This window comes from Panthera onca, chromosome A2 (genome assembly GCF_046562875.1).
Source record: "Panthera onca isolate mPanOnc1 chromosome A2, mPanOnc1 haplotype 2, whole genome shotgun sequence".
Classification (NCBI taxonomy): domain Eukaryota; kingdom Metazoa; phylum Chordata; class Mammalia; order Carnivora; family Felidae; genus Panthera; species Panthera onca.
The window spans coordinates 148,889,353-148,913,832 of record NC_138340.1 but is presented as its reverse complement, the minus strand read 5'-3'; the positions used below and the strand labels follow the sequence as shown (position 1 = coordinate 148,913,832).

General features: G+C 40.6%; 1 protein-coding gene and 1 long non-coding RNA gene across 6 annotated transcripts in view; one reads left to right on the top strand and one right to left on the bottom strand.

Annotated features, from left to right (window-relative positions):
* The window catches only part of EXOC4 (exocyst complex component 4), a 750,526-nt gene that overhangs the window by 584,248 nt on the left and 141,798 nt on the right, over window positions 1–24,480 (bottom strand). The gene's annotated exons all lie outside the window — the stretch shown is intronic.
* Window positions 4,659–23,262, top strand: LOC132679895 (uncharacterized). Of its 2 annotated transcripts, XR_009610387.2 has the most exons (4): window positions 4,659–5,030; window positions 16,955–17,098; window positions 20,795–21,036; window positions 23,082–23,262. It is a non-coding gene; the product is annotated as an uncharacterized LOC132679895 (long non-coding RNA). The 2 variants fall into 2 exon arrangements; XR_009610386.3 differs by lacking the exon at window positions 23,082–23,262 and having other exon boundaries at window positions 20,795–21,282.

Sequence of the window (24,480 nt, the reverse complement as noted above, 5' to 3'; positions counted from 1 at the left end):
CCTGTGACTTTAAAATACAATCTATCTGCTGAAACCTCTCAATCTATCAGCCCAGACCTCTCTTATGAGTACCCGGAAGCATAACCCACCTGCCAGCTCCATATCTCACGTCTCACAGACACTACAAACTTAAAATGGCCCAACAAAACCCCAATTCTCATCTCCCTTTCCCTGATCTTAATGTGGCTCTTTCTCATCATTCAGGACTAAAATGTCATCTCTTCAACCAGAGCTTGCTGACCATCCGAGCCTGAAGAAGACACCTCCAGAACAAACCACACCCTGAAGTGGTGTTCCTTTATCTTATCTTTCTCATAAGAATTCATCAGGAAGGAAATTAGTGCGTGTGTGTGCGCAAGAGCGCATGTGTGTGCATGGATGGATGGATGAGTTTATTGTCTCCATCTCCAGGATTCTGTTGTTCATTTCTGTAGCCATGGTATGTAAAACAGTACCTGGTACAGAGTCAGTCCGCAATAAATATTACTCTCCAACTAACTACGTGTCCCAATAGAGGCATTTTGAAGAAGGGAAATTCAAGAAGATGACTAGAAAAGGAATAAACTACCCACAAATGGTCAGGCTCTTTTAAAGATTTCCTCCTTTTCATCCCTGATACTCCATGTACACGTATAAAGACATTCACTCTGATGCAGCAAAGTCCTCCAAGCTCTACGTGGTATTTTATGCTTTGATCCCTCCATTTCTGGTCTCCTTGGTCCATTATACTAACTCTCACCCAGAATCTCCCTTGCCCCTCTGAACTAAAAATTCCTTTGGCTACCAGCTTGACTCTATAATTTGGCTTTTCCTGAAGACAACACTCAGATCGAACCCTTGGCCAACCGCAGTCAGTGAGTGAACTTACACTCTACTCTGATGCAGACCTGGTTCTCAGCACACCTTCTTGACTAGGATACCAGTAGACTCAGGTCTCCTGGGAACAAAAGAACAGGAAGTGATCGTAACTCCCTGAACCACACAGTTCCTGGGTCTGTCATTTGTCCTTGGCCCTGGCACAATGGTCAAAATAAAGGAAATACTCCATCACAAGCTTCCTTGATCTGGGCACCATCTTCTTGCCACAAATACTTCTTGTACAGTTTGAGCTTTCCGTGCACAGAGGATAACACCTCACTTAGCTACCACTTTGCACTTTGAGGAGCCACTTTCCAGCTGACCTTTCTGGGCATATAACTTTGGGAGATAAGGATGAAGCCCCAGGGCCCACGGTAGCAGGCTTGGTTCTGGCCCCTCAGTGCAGCCAGGAAGATGGGGGGGATTCTTCCTGAGGGCCACTCATCCCACCCACTGAGACCCCTAAGGGGCAAGCCAACAGGCAGGAAACTGAATCTGTAGGGCAACAGAGACAAACACTCACCCAGTGTATCTGCTGGATTCTGCACCCTTAACCAAAGGAAGGGTCACTGAAAAGTTTATGATGTTTGTGTTTCCACCACCAGAAGCAAGTGACAAGACTCAGGTGCAACTATTACGCACTTCACAGACCGAGTCCTGACGTATCCAAGCTTACCCAGCTGCTCTTTGGTCAAGAAAGTGGAGCTGAGCCCGCACCCGGTACACCACACGAGAGTTTACCAAGCGGCAGGTGTGCTAGTGTTCAACTTTCCCCTCGGGGTGGGCGTCTCCTGCTAGAATTTCCTGCAAACCCATCCTCCTGCATCCACCACTACTTGCATTTCCTACACCAGGTCCAGCCTGGACAAACACACACAACCTCTGGAAGATCGTCTGAGGACAAAAGCTGCGGCACCACCTCAACAAGGAAATGAATGGCCTTCCAACTAACTCAATGCCTCCATCCACATCAACTACGGCATCTCGCTCCACCACCTGCCCGGACCCCCCAGCCCCACAGACACGCACTTTCTACTACAGATACGTTACCATTACGCTCCTCTCTGATCAATGGTGTTTGCCCTTATCTTTACCCTGGTCAACCTTATCACCCTTCCTTCCAAGCTTTTGATTGGACCGCCATCATCTCAAACTCGAATGGGTTTAAAACCATTCATCTTCTCTTTATTACAAATAGTCCTGCCATTCTCCTAGTTACACAAAGCTTGGTCAGCTTTGATTTATTCCTTTCCCCAATAACCAGCCAATCTTCAAGTCCCTCAAATGTTTTCTCCTTGTGGTCAAAGTCAATGTACTCCCACCCCTCCATATGTCTGTTCATTCACTAACCCTTCCCTCATAAACCCTTCCTTATCTATGAGGCTCTCTCCTTTAGCTTTATAAACAGGCTCAAATCCCATCATGTTCAAGCTCTCCGGTGTCCCTCCCCCAGCCCCACTACACTGAGGACTCCCTCCTACTTCCATAGTGCTTCAGCTCTGCTCCGACACTTAGCACATCCTGTTATCACAATTTATATGACTGACTGCCTACTGGTGAGTGCTCTTGAAAAGCAGAGGTTCCAGCTTTTCCAACTTTAAATCTCCACAGTATAATCAATTTCAATAAATGTTTACTAAGTGAATAAATTCTCCCTATAAATCTTCTCTAATAACTACCCATTTCTATTCTCACTGTCCTTACAGAGGGGTCTTTTGAATCGGCCTTGAGTCTCGTCCCCTCCAGTTTATCATGAAAACCACATCCTTTCTAAGACAATAATTTCATCATATCAATTCCAGAGTTTAAAAAAAAAACATACATAGTGCACACACACACACAAAAAAACACAACAGAAATCCTCCAATGGTTTCCCACTCCTGATGTCAGGAGTCGTGGGCAGGCTGATCATCACTAGTAACAGATCTGGGCAGAATTTTGAAGGTGGTTCGTAAGAACTCAGCCGGCAGAGCTGCTCTCTGCTCTGCTCTGCTCCGGGCTCTCATCTCAGGAATATCCATTAGTACTGTGTTTGCTCACATGCACACACGTGTCCAGACCTACACAAAGGCTCGGAAGTTTTGGTCAGAATTAGCCCCCCTGTACCATTCACAAGCCCGATCCCTTAGAGGACGGGTTAGAGCTTTACAGGGAATGATAAATGTCTCTTTAAGATGTTAGAAACTCTTGCTCCATAAAATATAAACTGAACGTCTTTAGCTGGGATTTCTAGGTGCTCTATGACTCAGCCTCAGCCTACCTGGACAGGGTTCTCACTCATACATGTCTCCCACGTACAGCCTCCCTCCCAACTCATGCAGTACAGTCCCCCCACTGACACACTCCTTGCTCTCTCCCACCTCTACCTGTGCGGGCACTGCTCCCCCAGACCTCACTTGCTTATTCCTCTGCCACACCGCTTCCATCTTGATGCATTTCCCAACAACTCCGTAATTTCTCCTTTCCTTCAACTCCCCTGGTACTTGGAGTCCATATCACTGGTTTGGCACTTACCACTATAGCTGTTGAAGTTACAACTTCTGAAATAGAAGATTTCAACCAAAATGTCCCAGTAGTACTAAAATACCTCGAGTCAAATCATGAACATTGATGCCCAAATGTAGCATAAGAAGTTAATTCTAAGGCTAAAAATGCCTGAAAGGGAGAGGGAATTGAATGGGCAGCCAGGGGTAGAGATAAAGGTAGGAAGAATAACAAAGTGAGAGCCTTCATAATAGTACAGAGTTGATTCTGGTACTTTCCTCTGCATCCCTTAATATATCACTCAGAACAGTAAGACTCAGTAAAAAGCAGGAAGAGAAATGAGACAGCCCTTGTAGTTTTCAGAAACTACAATTTTTTTTTTAAGTTTAAAAGGTAGTTGATATTACCTATGCAAGACTCTGGCTTGGGAAGAGTTAAAGTGTGGGGGTGCGGGGGGTGGGGGGTGGGAGAGGGTTGCCAGCAAGTGATTATTCAATTGAACCACTAAACTTGTTTTTTAAAAATGCTTTTAAATGAACACATTTAATTAAAAGGAAAAAAATAAATAAAGAGGTTGTAATTCATGAGAAGCATTGTGCTAACTTGAGTTTGGTTTCTTTGAGCTGTCTGAACTGAGTGATAGATGTAAGAGTTACCCACTGAGTTATAGTCACCCTGATTACTTTATTGTTAGAAATCTCTACACACTCCACATTTCAACAGTGAGGCAGATCCAGGGGAAACACAGGAAGGGTCACCTGAGCGAGGAGACTGCTGGTCTCCTACTACATCTTTGCTTCTTTTGTGTTACAGACTTTGTGTCTCTTAATAAATCCTGATTCTTTCACCAGTGCCAGACCAGTGAGACATCTTTTTTGGTCCCAGGTGATCATATGCCAATAGTTAGACGATAGCTTTCTGTAGCATCATTATTGTCATAAACACACACACACACACACACACACACACACACACACACACACACAGAGGCAGTACTGCATTGATTACATGGTGCATATCATTTCGCATTTTAACATTTCTGAAATTGGCGGGGGGGTGTCTTATAAAGGATGATATATTAGAACTGGTACAATATGAACGCAGGGAGCGAGACTGAGATTCTCACAATGACCAACCAAAAGGAATATCGCTGATCCAATCCAATCCCCTTCTTTTATAAGTTAAACACACACACACACACACACACACACACACACACACGGTCAGAAGCCAAAATCAATCCTGGAATCCAAACCTCCTGATACGGTTAATGTTCTGTGTTCTAGAATCTCACCAGAGATACTAGAGAACTGACTTGGTGTTACATGTAAACAATAGGAAATCAAAAAAGTTTTGGGATGAGGAAGACATGAAGAAAGCAATTCAGTATCCCATACACATAAAAGATCAGAGACAGAGTCACTTTTGCTCATTATGACAATTCTGAGTGCCCAACACAGTGCCTTGCAGATAGCAGGCATTTTACAAATTAATTTACAGATGAATGTTCTGAGATGAAAATCTGGCAGACATCTAAGCTCTTCACCCACCAAGTGTATTAGAATTTCTGGGCTTGGGACCCAACATCTTGACTTTTGACAAGCATTCCGTGGCGATTCTCCTGGCCATCAACGTTTGAGAACCCAAATGTATGAGACAATAACGACCTGCAGTGGAGGCAAAGGAAGGTAAGGAACTCCAGAGAAACAAAAATTTAAATCTAAAGCACACAGGGCATTAGAGAGAAAAGAGACAGAACTGGGGCAATGGGGGGAAGAAACAAGGGAAGGTTAGTTATAAAGTAAGAGCCATTTGAATATAAATGTACAAACATTACAGAATCAGCTCAGAGGAGCCCTGGGATGAAGGATTAATTCCATTAGTGTGCAAGAGGCCAGGAGTACCATATGAGACATCATTAGGATAATTAAATAATTAACACACATAGGATTAAAATTCCTCTTGGGGGAAATTATAGCGAACAAGAAACACCTAACGTACTTTCACAAATGACTCTTCAAATACCTACAGACAAAGACAGATCTGAACTAAATATGGAGGAAAGTGAAAAGTATCTTGTTACAGTCAGCTAAAACTTATAAAAGATAATCAGAGGTAGCAAATTAATTCGTGCTCCTCCAAGAAGTCAGACAAGAGAAGACAAGCTTTTAAAATCATCAAGGGGAGGAGGGAAGACTAGGAAAAGTGCTGCTAAAAATGGGGTGGGGGACGGAATGAATGAAGTCTAAACCAGCTCAGAAACTGAACTAATTCCTGCTAATATGTCTTTGACAAGAGAAATGAAGAAGATGTATTTGTATAATTAGAGAGAATGAAGACTTTACAAAAATAGCGACTGACAAAAAGCAGATGGGGAACACTTGACAAAACTGAACTCATCCCAGTGAGCCGGCCTGGATGATGGGAAGCTGAGCCTCTTCAGGGAATTCACTCACATACTTGAGGAGTCATTTACAATCATTACGGAAAGATCACAGAAAAATGGGGAAACAGAAGATTTGAAGGGAAAAGGCTTAGATAGTGAAATATCCTATCAGTCTTAAAATGGTTACAAAGAAAGATTACGGAAGACGTTCATGGTAAAACCAGTGACATTTTCTCCCATGCAGACTGGGAGCTCCATGAGGCCAGAGACATGCATTTTTCTTCACTTTGTGACACCTGCACCAAGTTTGGAGCAATCAGCAAGTGAGCATCCGGTAGCTGAGTGTATATAAAGGCAATGAGCTAGAAAGTGAACGGTACCAAACTTTTCCATTTCTTCTAAGCAGAAAATTGCACCACAGAGGGAGTGATAGCCCATTTTTTCTCTTGTGTATGAAATGATGTAATAAGAAAAGGTAAAATACTTGAGCATCTGGTAGCCAATTAAATCATAAACCATAATCAGAATAAAACCATAAATACTCTAGAAACATAAATATAGTAAATTTGGGAAACTATAAAATAAAAGCAAAAGAAGTCCAATCTATACCATAAACTGAGCAAATATTCTTAGTACTGTCTTTATAAAGCAATCTTCTTAAGAATTTGGAGAACATACCAAGCTTAAAGAGGAGCCAAAAGTAAGCAGAAATCCTAAAATCAACCGTTACTATGATCCTTACAATTCAATGAATCATGGAAGTGAGTCCCATATACACACATTCCAGCCCAACCCCCATGCAATGCCAAACACCCAACTACTTTTTTGATTAATTTATCCTCAATTTATAAACAAGGCAGACAGGCAAATTTATTTAAGGCAGAGGCTTTCAGGAGGTTGACACTAGCTAATGGGAAAAGATCTCAAACAGTTATAAACAGAAGCAAAAAGACAAAATGCTACATTCCCCACAAGCTACATTAAAAGGGGGGAGACTCCATCTTTGGGTATATCTTTATGTATAGTGCATTCCATGTGTATATGCTAATAACTACACACTGATTAAGCCAAACTGAAAGCCACTGAACTCAGAGGAAAGGTATGTGACAATTACGAAGGCTGTTTATGTCACAAGTCAGTCCTAGTTGTCTGATCAGGTCCTCTATGGCCTTAGTAAAGGATTAAGCTACCAGACTATCCCTTAAGATATGAGTGATACTAGGCTTTCGACCACATCGAGATGAAGAGGAACAGAAGAGTATTGGCCCCGATGACTGAGAAAAGGGGTCTCATCACTGATAAGTCTTCATGCCAAATGAAGAACAAAGGAGAAAACAAACCCAAAGGTAATTTTGTGTGAATAACAACAGCTCTGGCCTACAGAGGATAGAGTCAAATTCAAGACCTCATTCAGAGGGCCAAGCTCAGGGTGGCTGGATGGGCAAGCACAGAGATACCAAGCTGAGAGAGTAAGAGGAAGTACAAGGAAGGCCAGACCACTCTAGGTTTGACCCGTGGAATACCCAGTTTGTCTGGATGCCAAAAAAAAAAAAAAAATCTTTCAAAAACAATCAAGCTGATATAAGCGTACCGATCTCTTGAAATAATTGGCAAGAATAAATTCTATCTCCTTAGAACAGGGCATAACACAACACATGCAAAAAAAGTGCTGATCAAAAAAAAAATTCAAACACCCTATACCACCTCTAGGAATAAAAGACTGACAGGAACAAACTAAGAGATTGTTTCTGTACCTTCACTATTGTGAATAATGCTGCAACCAAAGTGTCCCTCAACAAATGAATGGATAATGAAGATGTAGGGTGTGTAGGTGTATATATACACATACATACACCTACACACACAGTGGAATATTATTCAACCAGGAGAAAAAAAATTTAGGAGCAAATTAGAAAAAAAAAAAGCTAACCAACTTAGGACTTGACCCCAAGGCAAGGAAAAAAACCCAAGTGCTTCAGTGTCGAAAGAAGCAAGTTTATTTAGTCACTTACTCAGTGAACACAATCTAGGTAGGAGAAGAAGCAAAGGCAGAAACTTACCTAATTCAGATACTTTCAGAAATTAACAAATTACTAAATAATGGAGCATTTTTTCCCCAAAACTCGGTGTCCATGGCACGTCTGAAACCAGAGTAACAGAAGTACAGGTGCAGCTGACTAGGAGAGAATGTTCCACAACACACGTGTTTTAAGTGTCATTTGATTGTTATTGTTAGCACAACTGACACCTAATTTATCTGGTAACCTGAACCGCTCAGAACTTAAAGAACAGGAAAGAAAAGGAGACCTCTCCAGAGCCAAAATGTACTCATGTTACAAAATCCACAGCAAAGAGCTCGAGCACTTGATGCCAGGGAGAGTTCTCCTGATTAGGTATTCTGCACGCAATTCTAGGGACCTTGGTTCCTGCCTTCGGAGCTCATACCAGAGTAGTTGGGCAGCTTGGAGAAGCCAAGAGGAGCTTGTCTGAGACAGACATGATAAACTTCTACATAGGATAACCTACCACCACACGGCAAGGAGAAAAAGACAGATGGCCTGAAAAACAGACAAGAGAGACAGAAAGAAATGGAAGGCTGGGGCGGGTTCAAAATGCGGGCAACACGGTATGAGCCTCTGGAGGGGATGAGGGGACCTCTGACACACCACCATACATTCAATAAACGGTAGCAGTGCAGAGTTGAGAGGAAGCATCAGTGAACCAGGGTCAACATGACGGCCCTTCAAATCATCAGGATAAGTCTCAATGTGGCCGGGATTTTTGTGGCACAAAGATCTGAAAGAGTTCAGAGCACATGTGCCATTTTGGCATATTTTCAGTTAAAGGCACTTGAAAAACAGCAAGTACAAGAAAAACACTCTGACTTTCCTTCTTTTTCTTAAGAGCAGGAGATGAAATTCCTCTATGAAAGATATCCTCTCTAGACCGGAGGGAAAGTGACATTCTTATCGTCAAGGACAAGAATTTGGGAGGGAAAGAACTGTACAAACAGGTCTTGCTAAAATAATTCTCATCTCCTTTAGCCTCCTCACATAGCTCAGTCACTTCCATGGTTGCCTCTCTTTGTTCAACCTAAGAGAACAAAGCAAGTAGGGTTCACTATGTCTTTGAGTCTTTCTTGATGAGGGGCCCGTGTCACATAAAAGTGACATTAAATACAGTTGTATGCCTTTCTCCTCTTAAACATCGTTGTCGATGTTCAAACCCAGCCAGGGACCTGAAGCGGGGGAAGGAAAACTTTTCCACCCCTTCATACCTAATTCGAGAACTATATTTTATAAACTTTTCCACTTAAAAACGTTAGAATACAACCTTTGGTACTTAAAGAAATGAGATTTTGCTTTCTAAAATATAAAAATAGAGCTATATTGAAAATCTAATCCCTAGACAGTGCAAAAGAAACTGAATATTATCAATCTTCTTTTTGGAGAAAATGTGATACAACAGTTAGGAGGTTACTTACAATAAAGCAATCAGTCCCCATCAGAACTGTGGTTGCCATTTAAGAAAAAAAGCAGCAAGGATAAAGCTTTAATTACAAAAACAAAGAGCCATATGGATTTGGCTATTATGACAGCACAATCCTGAGGTCTGTGAAATACAACTCATTTCAGTCCTGGCACACAAGCCTTAAAAAATGGTTAGACAAGCTCAAAGTATCAGTGTATCAATGGCGCGCTGGGTTTCTGATTTTTTTCTGCACTGAATTAAAAGTTAATAAATGTCGCAGGCAGTTCCTCTGCATTCCTTAATCAGCAACCCCCAAACTCTAGGAAATAAAAGCAGCCCCTACCATCACTTTACAGTCTGGAGGGATAGCAAAATGACATGGTGGGGGAGCTTTGAAGTTTGTTAATAATAGAAAGAGAAATATACCATGAATGCCAGAGGGGGGAGCTCAGAGCAAAGGGAATGATCAGGTTTACAAGGGCCAGAGAGAAATTCTGAAAACCTTCTGAGGTTTCACACAATATCCTTTTTTCTCTTTTTTCAGGGCTCTCTTTTGAAAGATGGGTTCCAATACCCTTTGAAATAAACAATCTCCCTCCCCCCATTTTTTTCCTAGGTAGAGGGAAAATAAATAAAAGTCCTGCCAAGGGAAACCAGTTTAAACAATGGGCAGGTGTCTGAAACCTCTGCTTTAGGGAAGTCTCCTGCACACAGCTTCCCCTCTCTAATCAGTTTTGTTCGCAAATGAACCTGCACAGAAGGATTGGCATCTAATGATGCTGGAGGCACAGTGAAGGAATTAGCCCAAGATAATCATTATTTTAAAGAGGTGTTTGGCCTCCTCCACATTCCTTTATATGTTTACTTCTACAGACAAAATGGAATTTTAATAGGCTCTTTCCATAATTAAAGAGACTATCTTTGTGTATTCACTGCCCTTTCAGCACAAAGAAAATGCAATGACTTTACCAAAGAAAGGAGCCACTGGCCATTATCCTCTCCCAGAAACAACTTCCAAATACAGATAGGCTTGCAGAGATAGCGAGGGTCAACCAAGCGCCCTTCCTCTTCCAGATCGAAATTGTTAGCATTCATTTTTAAGTGGGCTTTCAATCCTGAACGATTTTGTCAGTGACCAGAGACACAAAATTGGCTTTAAAATAGGTACAACCAATAAAGTTTTTGATTCTATAGGGAAAGTTAAGGCTCCCAAATCAGGACATACAGAAAATCTTTATAAGGAACCTGCATCTCTTTGTATCTGTTAGCTACTGCCACAAGAAAACTGAGTAACAAATTCAACAATGTACAACAATAAGCATTTCCTTCTCCATCAATATATATGCTGGCTATCTGGGATTTGGCAAAAGACCAAATCCAAAAGCACATTTCAAGCCTTTGCTAGTGGCATTATCTGCTAATTCCACTGGTCACAGTAGGTGACATGTCTGAGCCCATGATCAATGGAAGGAGGAAGTATACTTCTCTCATAGAGAAAGGCAGGGGGCGGGGGAGGGGGGCTGGGTAGTTTTAGGGAATAACAATTTGCTGAACAATAACCCAATCTCCTGCATCCTCAGATGCAGGCTGCTACAGTTTTTTGTTGTTGTTTATGCACACCTGGCATCCTGCTATTAATGGAATACAAAGGTCTACTCACTACATCATCTTGGTGAAAGAGACCTCGATTTATAAGCTTGTCATTTAGAGGATCATTAGAAAATAAGAATGGGGGTGGGGGAACCTTTGGAATTGAATTATAATGTATTTCTGAGTACAAATGGACACAATTAGGAATTTTATTGTTAGCACCTCGGTAATCTGTTAACTAATAAACTGTCTACCTTACATCAGCATCAACAATCTTTTATACAATATGAGCTTTACAAAGAAATAGCCTTCTAGGCAGCAAAATTACAAAGAACCGAGATGGCAGAAAAGATCATGCCAAGATGTAAGCGATAGGAGTAGCACTGGCAGAAACTAGAAAAGATTAACAAATCTTACAGTAAATAACATTATAAAATAATTTTAAAAGGCTCTGGTTATCTACACACATTTAAGAGTTAAATGTATGGCAACTACGTAACCAGTTAAATTCTAGTGGGAACACATTGTGGGATGGAGACAGACTGGTGTGTGTGTGTGTGTGTGTGTGTGCGCGCGCGTGCGTGCGCGCGCACGCGTGCATGTGTTGAATGTATGTATGTATGCATGCACGGACATATAACAAAACTTGATGAAGACAGGACAAAGAACCCCAGGTTCAGACTCCACTAACAACTACTGAATGCCTACTGTGTGTCCCATATGGTATCTCACAAAATACAAAAGCTACATTGTGAGGAATTACTAGTATCTGTGTTTTATACATACTTAAAGTTCTGTGATTTAAATAAGATTATTCAACAAGTTAGTCATAGAGCCAGAATTTGAAGATAAATCTTCTAAACAAAAGTGTGTTTTTCCCCTCGACCACCCCATGCCACTCCCTAAAAATGCCTTTATTTTTTACCTTAACCAAAAAGCAGATTCTTTTTATATTTTCCCAACCTCCATGCCAACACTACATGAATGGAATAAATCAGAAACACAATTATTACCTTAACAGCCTTATAATCCTCCCCAGGAGATGTCCCACAGCTATTGACAAACATAAGCAGAGTTCAGGAAATCTGTTAAACCTCTTACTCTAACATCAAGTATCAATCAGCTGGTGACAAGTTACAAAAAGAAGAATCTCAATACTTCCAAGTAACGTCTTCATATTCTGCTTCCTGGAATGAGTTTTAACTGAAGTAATTGAACTGTTTCCCATAAAGCCTTATAAAATAAAGACTTGGTCAAAAGGAAGTGAAATATATATTCTTTGTGTTCAAAGGCTCTAGATTTCTACTACCTACAGTCTATAGCTTTCGCACAGTGATTCTCAACTTCATTAAGGGTCCAGTCTATAAACCTATCCTTCATGGTGCACAACTCCACTTAACATGCAAATGTGGCTCCAAGAACACTGTCTCAGATACAGGGTAATCTACGCTTACTTACGCTATGCTACATTTAATTTATACATATATTACTCTGGAAGAGCAGAGTAGGGAGGAAAGACGGATAAAATGGATTCCTCTATCCACAAGGGTGATTAGGAAAGAAAAGAATACTAGTAAATAGATAGCAAACCTCCATTAACTTGCCTCACTTTTAGATAATTAGTTGTGAATTTTTTAAAGCAAGTGACTCACAAGGGAGGGTACAAATTTATTGTCTTCCACAATCTAATAATCTTGGCAGCTATGAAAGTTATCTATTTATTGATGGGCAACTGTAATTTATCTTCCCTAGGTAAAATGCAGTTATTTAAATGTTTTTCTCCTTTTATGAATGCTGGCCTCAGCAGTAAACATGTAAATGACTTCACAAGAACAAAAACACTCATTAAATGTCAATAAAGCCCCAAAGTAAAGCTATAAACTGTCAGAAAATGCTATACAAGGTCAGCAATGGACCACCACGCTTAGAAAGAAAACTGAATTCAAAAGGATTGTGATGCTAAGAGCTGGGCAAGGAAATCAGGACCAGGATTCCTGCTACTGCTCTGCCATGAAGTTTCTGTGTGACCATTAGAAAGTCACCCGATTTCTTTGGGCATAATTTCTCTCATTAAAATACAGAGGAGTTGGATTATACTCATTTATTCAAAAACAGTTACTGAGCAGCTACGATTTTATAGCACTGATCTAGGTGGAGTGGATACAGCAGTGAACAAAAGAGACACGGACCTTCCATTCCAGTGGGAAGACGGAGCCATTAAAAACCCTCCAGCTCTAAAGTTCTATGACCACTCAAAGCTTCAGGTAGTAACTCATTCCAGTACACATGATGTTCCAAAACGCAGGAAACAAATGGTAAGCTTTTTAACTGTACTCCACTTACATTTCAAATAATATGCCCAGTATGGTGGGAATACAAAATGGTGCAGCCAATTTGGCAAACAGCTTGGCAGTTCCTCAAAAAGTCAAACAGAGTTACCATATGACCTTCAAAATTCCATTCCTAGGTCTATTCAAACTGTAAATATATCTTCGCACAAAAACTTGTACGTGAATGTTCACAGCAGCATTATTCATAACAGCCAAAAGTAGAAACGATCCAGATATCCACCAGCTTATGAATGGATAAATCAAATGTCCACACAATGGAATATTAGATAATAAAAGGGAACGGCATACTGATACATGTTAGAAAATGGATGAACCTTAAAAACAATATGCTAAGTACAAGATGCTAGTCGCAAAAGACTGTCTACTGCATACTCCATTTATATGAAATGTTCAAAATACATAAAGCCACAGAGAGAAAGTAGACTGATGGCTGCCAAAACGCTGAGGAGGAGGAAGAATGGGAGTGAGATGATCGGGGTGACTTCCTGCCAATGACCAGGTTCCTTTCTGGGGTGATGACCATGTTCTGAAACTAGATAATGATGAAGAAGACGCAACCTTGTGAACATACCAAAAACTATTGAACTGTGTGCTTCAAAATGATTAATTTTATGGTATGTGGATTATATCTCAATTTTTAAATCTTGAAAAATAAAACAATTATGGAAAAATATTGGCCCCAATATGTAATAGCATCACTTCCCTTTAGCAAATCTTAGAAAATGGTACATTGGAATACAAAGTAGAGGATTTGCTAGTGAAATATTTACAATACTCAGATTAAGATTTCAAAGTAAATTTTACACTTGGTTCATTATTTTAGGTCCAAGGCAAACACTGTTAAAGTCAATTAAAAGATATGAAAAGCCATGTTTCTATCAATTCTTTCTCTAATATTCTATTATAAGATTTCATTGTTCTAGTATGCTTGCACCTACTAAATCAATATACTCCCTATTTCTCCTTCCTCATTGTTCTTCTAACCCATGTTATTAATTACCTCAATCCCTATTCTCAAATCATATCTCTCTTGGTTAATACTTTCCCTGCCTCTCCAGGCTTTCTAAGGCATCAATATTTCTACCATCCCCCTTTAATTGGCTTTTGACTCACAACAAATTAGTATTCTTAGATACATACATCTGCATAACGTTCATAAGGCATCTTTTGATTAGTGCAAAAGAACAAGAGATAAAACACAAAAATGAAAAAGTGATGATACTCACTGCAAGCAATTTTACCAAAATTAACTTTAAGTCCTGATATAACCCAAATCAGAACTAAACATATACAGTAAGCACCAATAAATGCGGGTGGAATAAGCAAAGAGGAGTAACAGGAAAATACATTGATGTAGAAATTGGCTGAAGAAACCTCAAAGTCGGTAAATAAGTCTTCGAGCCACAATTATTGAATCAGTTTCCTAATTTATAAATTCTACAGCAGCAAATTCTGAACATTAAGTTTATGCATACTTAGTCAAACGTAAAACAGCTCCAGGGATTTTTACAAGAATTATAGGAATGCCTGCATTATATAATAAAATATTTGCATAGAGTGATGGCCACGTGTTCTGAGATTGCATCTTCCTGATCACTCTCTAGCATGGGCTCCAGTTCCTGGCACATGCTTGTGGCTGCTGGAATGACAAATGGCATTGAGGTGTCAATGAAGAACAAAGTCAAGGGGAAAGAAATGTTAGTAATCCTCTGAGAAGCCCAAGAAGGAAAGAACTCCCTACAGCTCCATTTGGTTGGGCCTGACCAGAAACTAACCTGGGGTTGAGAAATTCACATTCTACTACACAAGACTGCAGACAGGGTAGCTACTCCTCACATCAGACCAAGTGAATAAAATTGGAAATTTTTAAATCAGGACATTCTCTGTGCTGAGGTTTAATAATCCGTAGACATACAGATCACTGTCAAGTGTGATCCAGCAATTCTGAGAGCTGAATTTTAAGCTTCCATTAGGCTGCAGCACTTTTAGCATGATCCTATCAGTCATAAGTTGAGAAGTTAAATACCCTATTTCTCAAACTCTTGAAAGCATCACAGACTGAAAGCAAATAATTTGCAAACACAAGGTAGTTATGTCTCTCATCCTTTTCTATAATAAAAAAATTGATTCTATCCTCAAAATCTACCAATTGATTTTTCTCCTCCCTTTAATCAGGATTATTAATATTATCAGCAGAATTTCTCTATGTGGGAACCTCAATCTGAAAGGAGGAACAGCAGCACAGGGGATCCCCAAGGGGTGTGTGTGTGTGTGTGTGTGTGTGTGTGTGTGTGTGTGTGTACTGCCCTCACTCCTCACTCTCACTGTCCAGAAACACAGTAAGAAAATTTTTGGCCACCCCAGCCTTCTGAATTTTAATCTGCACCATGGTAATGCATGGAAAGGATAGGAAAGAGAGTCCCCAAAGGCAAGATGTTAATTTACAGAGTTCAGTGGTTCAGCCTTCCTAGGCCACCCCCATGCTTTCCAGCACCCCAATGCACATGTAACCACTAGATGGCAAAATCAGGTTGGAGAGGAACAGGTACAAACTAATCCAAGATACAAAATGCTCTGTTTTCCTTTCAGACTTGATGTTAAAATTCCTCCTCTACCAAAAACTAAAGCAAAAGTCTACTTCCATTCTCCTTCCTGTTCTGTGAACATATGATAAATCACAGTGTTTGGCATGCCATAAGATAACAGTTTCTAAATTATATCAAAATGCCAGGGTTGTTGATGAAAATGCACAGAGGTGAGTGAAATGCCTGAGATTTAGCATATAGAGAGCAAACAAAACAGTAACCTTGGGGAGGTATGTATCACCCTATTGAGGGACACATTCAGTGGATAAGCTCAGCCTGGAAAGTTGGACAGAAAACCAATCCCTCCTTGCCCCAACCAAAATGCTGCCTAGCTTATGAGGCATCTGATAGGCAATACAAGTTAATGACCCACAAGAACTGATCATCTTGAAAGAATAAAAGAACTCACCCAATCACCTCTCAAGTACCTAAGGAGCATACACCTCCAGGAGCGTGAAGAGTGACAGCAGAACGCACAGGTTTCTTGACAGTGTGTGAAGTCCTATGTAGACTTCAGAGTCATCTTTTCAAAATGAACCCAATCACTCATTAGCACAAAAGGCAGAGATCCACACCATGGGTCGCGCTGTCAATATAAACTGTTCAATTCCCTGTGCTGCCTTAAGAGAGGAAACGTCTGAAGTTCACCAAGAAGCTGACATCAAAAGATGTTCATGAAAACGATCAACAAAAGGTCAATCTGGACTGCACCACACGAGTGATAATATTCAATGATCAGAACTTCTGTTAGGGAAGCATGTTGATGATGACATTCGCAGAACTTCTGTTAGGGAAGCATGTTGATGATGACATTCGTTTAAGGCAAAAAGGCCCCACGTACAAGTAACAATTCTTTCTTCACCATGTTTACATAAATACTGTCTTTAGAACTGCCCTTGGCAAGGCAATGATAGCAAGACAAAGCAACAGTTTTCACAATTTCAAGAAAGTATTTCTGAAACAAAGGCAAAGGAACCAAGTATTTACCATTTTCCACAGGACAATTAGCAGAAAATTGAGTCATGTAAATAAACTTGCCATAAACATCCAACAGATACTATTATTATCCCACATTTCGTGAGCAACAGTTATTTGCATGTAATTAATTTGCTTATTTCTGGCGCCTCAGACAATATAATATGTTTATCAGCTTGATTTCTAAACAATAAGTGTTTAACTCTTCCTTTTATATTTATAAGAAAATATTTATCTTGCTCTTTCCTTGACAGATTCTGAGCCATCTGCAGATATAATACACAGAGCTGTTTCTGTGGTGACAGCAGACATAACCCCAACTGGGGCATGATGTCATCAACTTTAGGGTGAACAGAGAATTGGTCAAGGCTGAATTCAGTAACACCTCTACTATCCAGGTAAGCACGTTGATCAGTGATACAATCTGTGCCGAAAGCATCATTGCCAGAGACAGAGAAAACATCTCAGGGGTAGGATGGAGGCAATCAGCACCAAACCCAACTTCTAAATTCTGTGCTCCCTTCAAAGGGCAACTCCCTGCCACCTTCCCCCACATCCCCGGCAGCTTTTGTGGCTGTGGCTGACTGACTGTCTCAGGACCTCACCCTACAGACCTGTAACTGTGATCCATGGGGCACATCCCCTCCCCCAGAGAGCACTCTCTCCTGAGCTCTGGCCCTGAGAAAAGAGTCTGCTTGCTGGCACCACTGACTTAGTTTGCGGCTGGGAGAATGGCCATAACCTTGTCTATGCACTGGCCAACCTAGTCGGGGCTTTGTCCACAGAAGACTGTGGTACTCATTTGCCAAGTCATGGGTTAAAGATTATTAAAGCCCCACATACTGATCTCTCTCTCTTATTCTTCTTTCCTTGCTTTAGTTCCTCTCTGATGGAATATAAGAAATTAGACTTAACTGATATTTTTATGGATTTACCAACCATATTTGTAGTGCTATATCTCACAGCAAGTATACAATATTCTAAGAGACTAAAAATGTTGTGTGTAAGTATTTCTAGCATCTCTTTGTATGAGTAATACTTGTAGAGTACAGGGTTATGTGAATAAATAACAAATATGCACTCATTCAATCAACAATTAGTGAGGGCTTACCATGTCCAAGAACAGTGCCAGGTACAGGACACATATTGACAATGAGATAATTACATGGTTCTCATTTTTTATGAGCTTGAAAGGGAAGAGGGAAGAACCTGACAAATGTGTAACATGCACACACAGACACACAATTCCCAAATGAGCAAAGTGATATGACATCAGATAAAGAGCACTATGAGGGAACTACACATGCCTTAAAGAAGGCAAGAAAAAAAGGCGGGATAGAATATCTTAAGCCAGGATTAATGTTACCTGTGGTTTCACTCCTTTGTTTTATAAAGTCTCCAGAACAATTCTAGAATTAATCTCTAGAAGGAGTCTCACCTCAAAGAAAATCACTGAGCTCATCCTTGGGTTACTCCATTAATTCTATTACTTACCCTAATGATATTTTCAAAATTAAGACTCATCACAGTAGTTCCTTTCTTCTCTAAAAAATATAAGCCTTTCCCACAATTTCTTTAGTAAGATAAAGCTTCACATCCTTCTCTAAAATTCTAACTACAGATTTTTTTTTCTATTATTGAAAGGAATGAGATTCCTAGATTTTTTAATTGCTTCACAAATCCCCAAGGGATTTTCCACCGATGCCCATTTCAATCGGCTCTAAGTTGAATGTCATTCCGAACTGGGTCATTTTGAAAAGCTGCCACGAGCCAGTAAAACATATAACCTATATAACCTCCACGTTAGGAAAGTGTGGTTCTAAAATCAGTCCTATGCAGTTTGACCACAATTTCACTGGCTTCCGTCTAATTTCAGCACCCGTTATGTAACGCAAGCTATAGAGAACACAGAAATCTCCGAGTAGGTCCTCTTTTTTATTACGCAATGCAAGCTATATAAATACCCTTTCGTTACATAACACGAGCTATAGGGAACACAGAACTCTTGTACGGACTATCCTTTTTAGAATACAATGCAAGCTGTGTAAGCACCCTTTTTGTACGCAGTGCTAGCTTATAGGAAACACAGAACTCTAAGAGCAAGCTTAAACACAGAAATGTTCAAATCATCCTCAGGTAAGGGGGACCTAAGTCATCTCAGGAGAGCAAATAACTTCACTGAGCAAGTTTAAAAAAAAATAAATTTCAGACCAGAACTTCTGTTTGGTCTTGTTTCCAGTTTTAGCTTCATCACTGTAATTTCCTCCACTTACTTTAATCAAGAAAGGCGTACGTGGCCATCCTGCGGGGCCTGCTTGCAGTGCTCAGAGGAACAGACAAAAATGATAGATCCAGAAGCATCAGTCAGGACCCTAGCACAAAGTCAGGGACAAAACGGTTTAGTGGGAAAAAAAAAAAAAAAAACAAGAAAAAGAAAGAAAGAAAGAAAGAAAGAAAGAAAGAAAGAAAGAAAGAAAGAAGGAAGGAAGGAAAGAAAGAAAGAAAGAAAGAAAGAAAGAAAGAAAGAAAGAAAGAAAAGGTTTAAATGGCTTTAAGTAATGCTATCAAGCAGAAGATCAAGATTGCCTCACAGGAGCTGCACATAGGACTTATTTCTTCTGCCCAATATTATACGTGGTCAATTAGATGTCCATCTGCCTCAAGAAATTAAAAATTGCTTGAGGGCAAGGATCGTATTTCTTGATCTCACATTTCTAAAACGCTCTGGAAAAAAAAAAATACTCAATAAAGAATATAATTGGCCTTTACAAACAAATTATGTAGGGAAGAAAAAGAGGTGAGTAGTTAGGGGATAAAAAAGAAATTGTAAGTACCATTCTCATTGGCCTTCACATCAGCTCTCTAGTTGAAAGTAACAGAAAACTCGAAATAGCTTAAATAAAAAAGGGAATTTATATATGAATTTAGAGGGCTATTATGCAACTCAAAGGCAAAAGTGTAGCCAGAACGAAGAAAAGCAGGCGGGAAATGGGAAGCAGACAAGATCCCTCTCTCTCCATTATTCTGCAGATCTAATTTCCCTTTAGGCTCTGCGACAAGCTTTCTCTACTGCTCCATGTAACAGAAGGCAGTTGCACTAAAGCCTCCTTGGATTCTAATCTCCTCACATTAGATAAGCCAGGCCAGAACTGTCATCTTTTGGTCCCAAATTCAAATTGCAAGAAGGAAAATCTGTGTGGCCCTGTTTGGTTCAGGCATCCATCCCCGGTCAGACAGGCACGACCAAGGCACAATCATGACTTTTAGGGGCCTGTTTCTATGGGAAGAGGGTAGCACTGGGAATCAGGCATGTACAACCGAACAAGTCCACTGCCACGTTACATAAGGCTTTACAGCTTGCCAACAACGGTCATATTCTTTAATTCATTCAATTCACACCGTAACCCTCCAAGAAGGAATGCTAGAACTCACAAGAAAACAGAGGCGGAGGATAGTTCAAGGACTTCCCCAGGGTTTCTCAACTATTAGGGCAGAGGAAAAAAACCCATATCCGATACTTCCCACCAACAAAATGAACAGTGAAGGTGAAAAGAGCAACGTTTTTTCAAAAAGCCAAAGTTAGGAACTTACAAACTCTGAAAGAAACGTCGGGCAACATCACACAAGGGAAAAACACTGTACTTAATTGGAGGTGGGGGGGGGGGGTGTTGTTAGTAGGGGCGATAGGAGATACAACTAATTCCCTGGTGTGCAGAAGTCTTTACACAGATTATTTTCACGTCATAAAACGGTTTACCTAAGCCAAGCCCAAAGAATCTTCTTCTCCCTCCATGAAACTCTTTTGGCATCTACCACCTTTTAACACTGCTTCTTAGCATGCAACCACCTAGGGACTGTAGTTAAAATGCAGATAATGATTAAGTAGGTGCCACAGACAGACTTTAAGACGGCCATCATGATCCCCACTTGCTGGTGTCCGCACTTCTGTGTGATTCCCTCCCCGTGGGCCTGGAGAGGGACTTGTGACTTGCAGCATACAGCAAAGATGACAGGATGTCATATCATGTTATGTAAGACGTTGTCTTGCTAGTAAACTCTTTCTCTCTCTCTCTCCCCACTACCCTCACCACTAGTCAGTCTCCACAGTTAGCTGGCTTTGAAGAAGCAAGCTCCCAGGAATCAAGGAGCAGCAAGGAAATGAATTCAGACACCAATGGAGGAAGCCTGGAAGCAAATTCTCTCCCAGGCGAACCTAGGAGGCTCACCTAGACTGCAGCCTGGTGACAGACCCTGATGAAGAGGAACCAGCTAAGCTGCCCAGACTCCTGACCCACAGAAGCCGTGAAGTCATAAACGTGTGCACCGTTTTATGCCCGTAAGTTTTTGGTAATATACAAGGCAACCACAAAAACTGATAGAGCAGGTCTAGCTGGGGGACTGAGAGAAACCCACTTGGAACAGCACTACTAGGCATGTGACACCACCGTTTGCTGCCTGCCCGTTTGGGCTCAGCTTTCAAGTTGCTCTGGTCCCCATCAGACTACAATCTCCTTATAACACAAAGCATTATACTCCATGGCTCCCAGGACAGTCCTCAATAAATACCTGAGTGTTGGCTGTCTTCGTGTCATTGTTACCTTCCTCGTCTCACTTCCACCAGATTTCGGTTTATCCCTTTAATTCAGCTTCACATCAAAACATCACACACAGGTGGTAAATGTCTTTCCTGTTGGTTCTCAAAAATTACTTCTTCATTCTTTCAAGGATGAGTGCTAACTTGGAGGGTTGGAGAATTTCAAACTTGCATCTGTAAAGAAGCCCTTACTCTGTTCGCTGCCCTGAGCTTCGTTTCCTTCTCTTCCTTGATGTTTTTCCTGGTCCTACTGACCGTACGTCAGCTCATCTGCCCCTGTACCATTCCGTTATTCCATAATCACCAACAGTCTCACGAGATGATTCATCTGATGTCCCTCAGATTGAAACCACCTTGTTATTTTCTTGAAATCACTTTTCTGCTCTACCCTCTTCAATTCCACCCAGATACCTGCTACTTGAAATAACACTGATATTCAGAGGAGTCCGCTGTATAACTCCCTCGGATTCACTCATACCAGGAAGATCACACTGAACCATTTAATCACTTCTAAATACGGCCAAGGATGACCTTTTCCTAACGTTGAAAATATCAGTTGTCCTTACAATATTTCCCCATAAATGTCCGTTTCTTTTCATTTTTAATTTAAATTCTAAAAGCTTATCATGTCTGAGGGCTTTATCTAATCCTATGCCCCACATAAGAGTTGCTATAAAACAGCTGGCCAATCAATTACAACGGTCTCAGCCCAGAGTAATTCACCGAAACTACTGTCCTCAATTCATCTTATACCTGACAATATTCATGATAATCTGAAAAGTAGTTACAGGTAATGGTATACATAATGATTCCAAACATGCCTTAAAAATACACAGAATCCAGGGAGTGATAGCTACAGCAGGACCTCAGGAGATGGGTCAGGTATATGCAAGAAGGTTTTTACCAGAGACTTTGTCATGGTCCCTTGAAGATTGTGGCCCTTTCCCTCACCCCAAGAGAATCCATGTACTGACCCATTTTTTTTCCTCACCGGTACATCCCCACCTATGTACATGTCAGACATCCTTCGATGTAATTTCGAACACATGGCTTTCCGTGGATGCTGTGACTTTCATTCCACAGTGTCTTAGCAGTGCGATATGAAAGCTAAACCGACTGATTATTCAATCTTCTCTAGGAACCAACACACAACCTTAGCAAGCCAAAGGGCTAACTGGCCAACCTTAGGATCCAAGCTATTTTTCCATTCCTTTCACATGCAGATGAAGCAAGTGATCCTATAGTAATCAATGTGAAATTTCTGGGCACTGAGGTACCATATCAAACAAACAAACAAACAAACAAACAAACAAAAAAAGTGTTGAGTTTGAGACCCTACAAGATCATAGCCTACAGCTTATATATGCTAAGCACTGAGCCCGGAAAGAAACCAATACATGAATTCTATACTAATTAGTTGTTCTTTATCCTGGACTTTATATGTTTGGTGACATTTTCTTCACAAGGTGGGAGAAACTGATAAAACTATGTTCTCTCTATTACTAAGAGGAGATAAAGCGAGGAGAAAAGTTAGGAGACAATTATTTAGAAGCTGTTTTCCAGTAAAAACAGAAAAAAAAAAACATTTAGCTATTAACAGTATGGCCTTAACTCAAAATCAAACATCCATCTATTAACTGATGCCAGTAAAAAGAAACCATGCAAAAACCGTCAGTATATAAAAAATGTTCATGTTTTACATGCACAATCAAATTTTAAAATCCAGAGTTTTTATTTCAAATCAGTTAATTATAGTTATTCACTCTACAATGACATTTTAAACGAAGGTAAAAGCACATGGCGCCCAAAGGCAGTGCTGAGACGGAGCGGTGGAGAATTCCTGCAAACAACGGCAGATGAGGACGGATGAGATCACGTTGTTAATGTCAACTGTGAAGAGGCAGCAAAAAGGAGGTAACTATGGCCTGGGTATTCCCACTTGTCTTCGATCTCTGGCTCTTTTCTGTCTATAAACGATGTCCCAATCTAGTGTGGACTCGCAGTCATTACATTTTTTTTCTGCTCTTAACTAGAAACTACATTTTCTTACCCCATCAACCTCGTGATCATAAAACCTTTTAACACCCTAAGTGTTAAAAAAGGGTTTTAGTTGACATGCAGTCAGACCTTCCATTTTCACATCCTAGCCCCTCTTTGAATCCTTCCCCTGACAGGAGACTCCCTAGCTCTCGGAATACTGTATTCTAATATTGGATAGCTCTATTATTTGTAAGTTCTCTTACCGAGCAGAAATCTGTCTTACTTCCAGTTACTTAGCCTGAGCCCTGTCCTCTCATAAAACAGAATTAAAAGAATTACTTATCCATATGGGAACTGTTCAAGCATTTAAAAGGAAACTACCATAGCTCCACCAAAACTTTCCCTTGCAGCCCTGTGGATCCCTTCGTTTATATTGCACATTCTGGGTGCTTGTCTTCAATCCCAGCTTCCAAAGCATAAAAATCACGTATTCACATAGACCTCATCATTCACACTATCTAAATTCAAGTGAACTCTCAATGTTGCCAGACAATGCAGTCAGTCATCCGCTTTTATTTCTTTGCTCTGAGGAAGATACTGTAAATGTTCTTCATTCTCTGTGATAACCTTACATGGCCACCTCCAACTCCACAGGCCCTCACTTCACTACACACAGGGCCATGATCACAAGTCCCATCACCCTTCTCTGCTCCAACACTGGCTTATCCTGCCTCCCTCCATCCCGCCTTTAAAAAGTCTAATCCTGCCATCCTTTCTGTGTCTTCTGGAATCGTTTCCTCAGTTGTATCCTCTCAAATAACTGGGAAGGAAGGAGCTATGAGGGAATACTAATGTTTATCGACCCTGAGTCATGTATTGTGCACACACTTTGTACACACTGTTACCGTTCAGTCGTTCCAACTTTTGGATGGCTTTCCCATAAGGTCTCTCCGTGCTGAATAAAGTTGTTCCTTTTAAAATTAAGATATATCATTTATGCATCTACTATATGCAAAGTACTGTAGCTGGCAGTGGTACAAAGATGAATAAATCACCCATTATTCCTTCACTCAAAGGATCTTAAGAGCTAGAAAGAGAAAAAGCCATATATGCAAATACTATCATGCTTTTAACAAGGGAGGAAGGAGAGAAGATATGAATAAGGAAGTAGTCACTCTCGTGTTTCTAAATCAGAACACTGTTGCT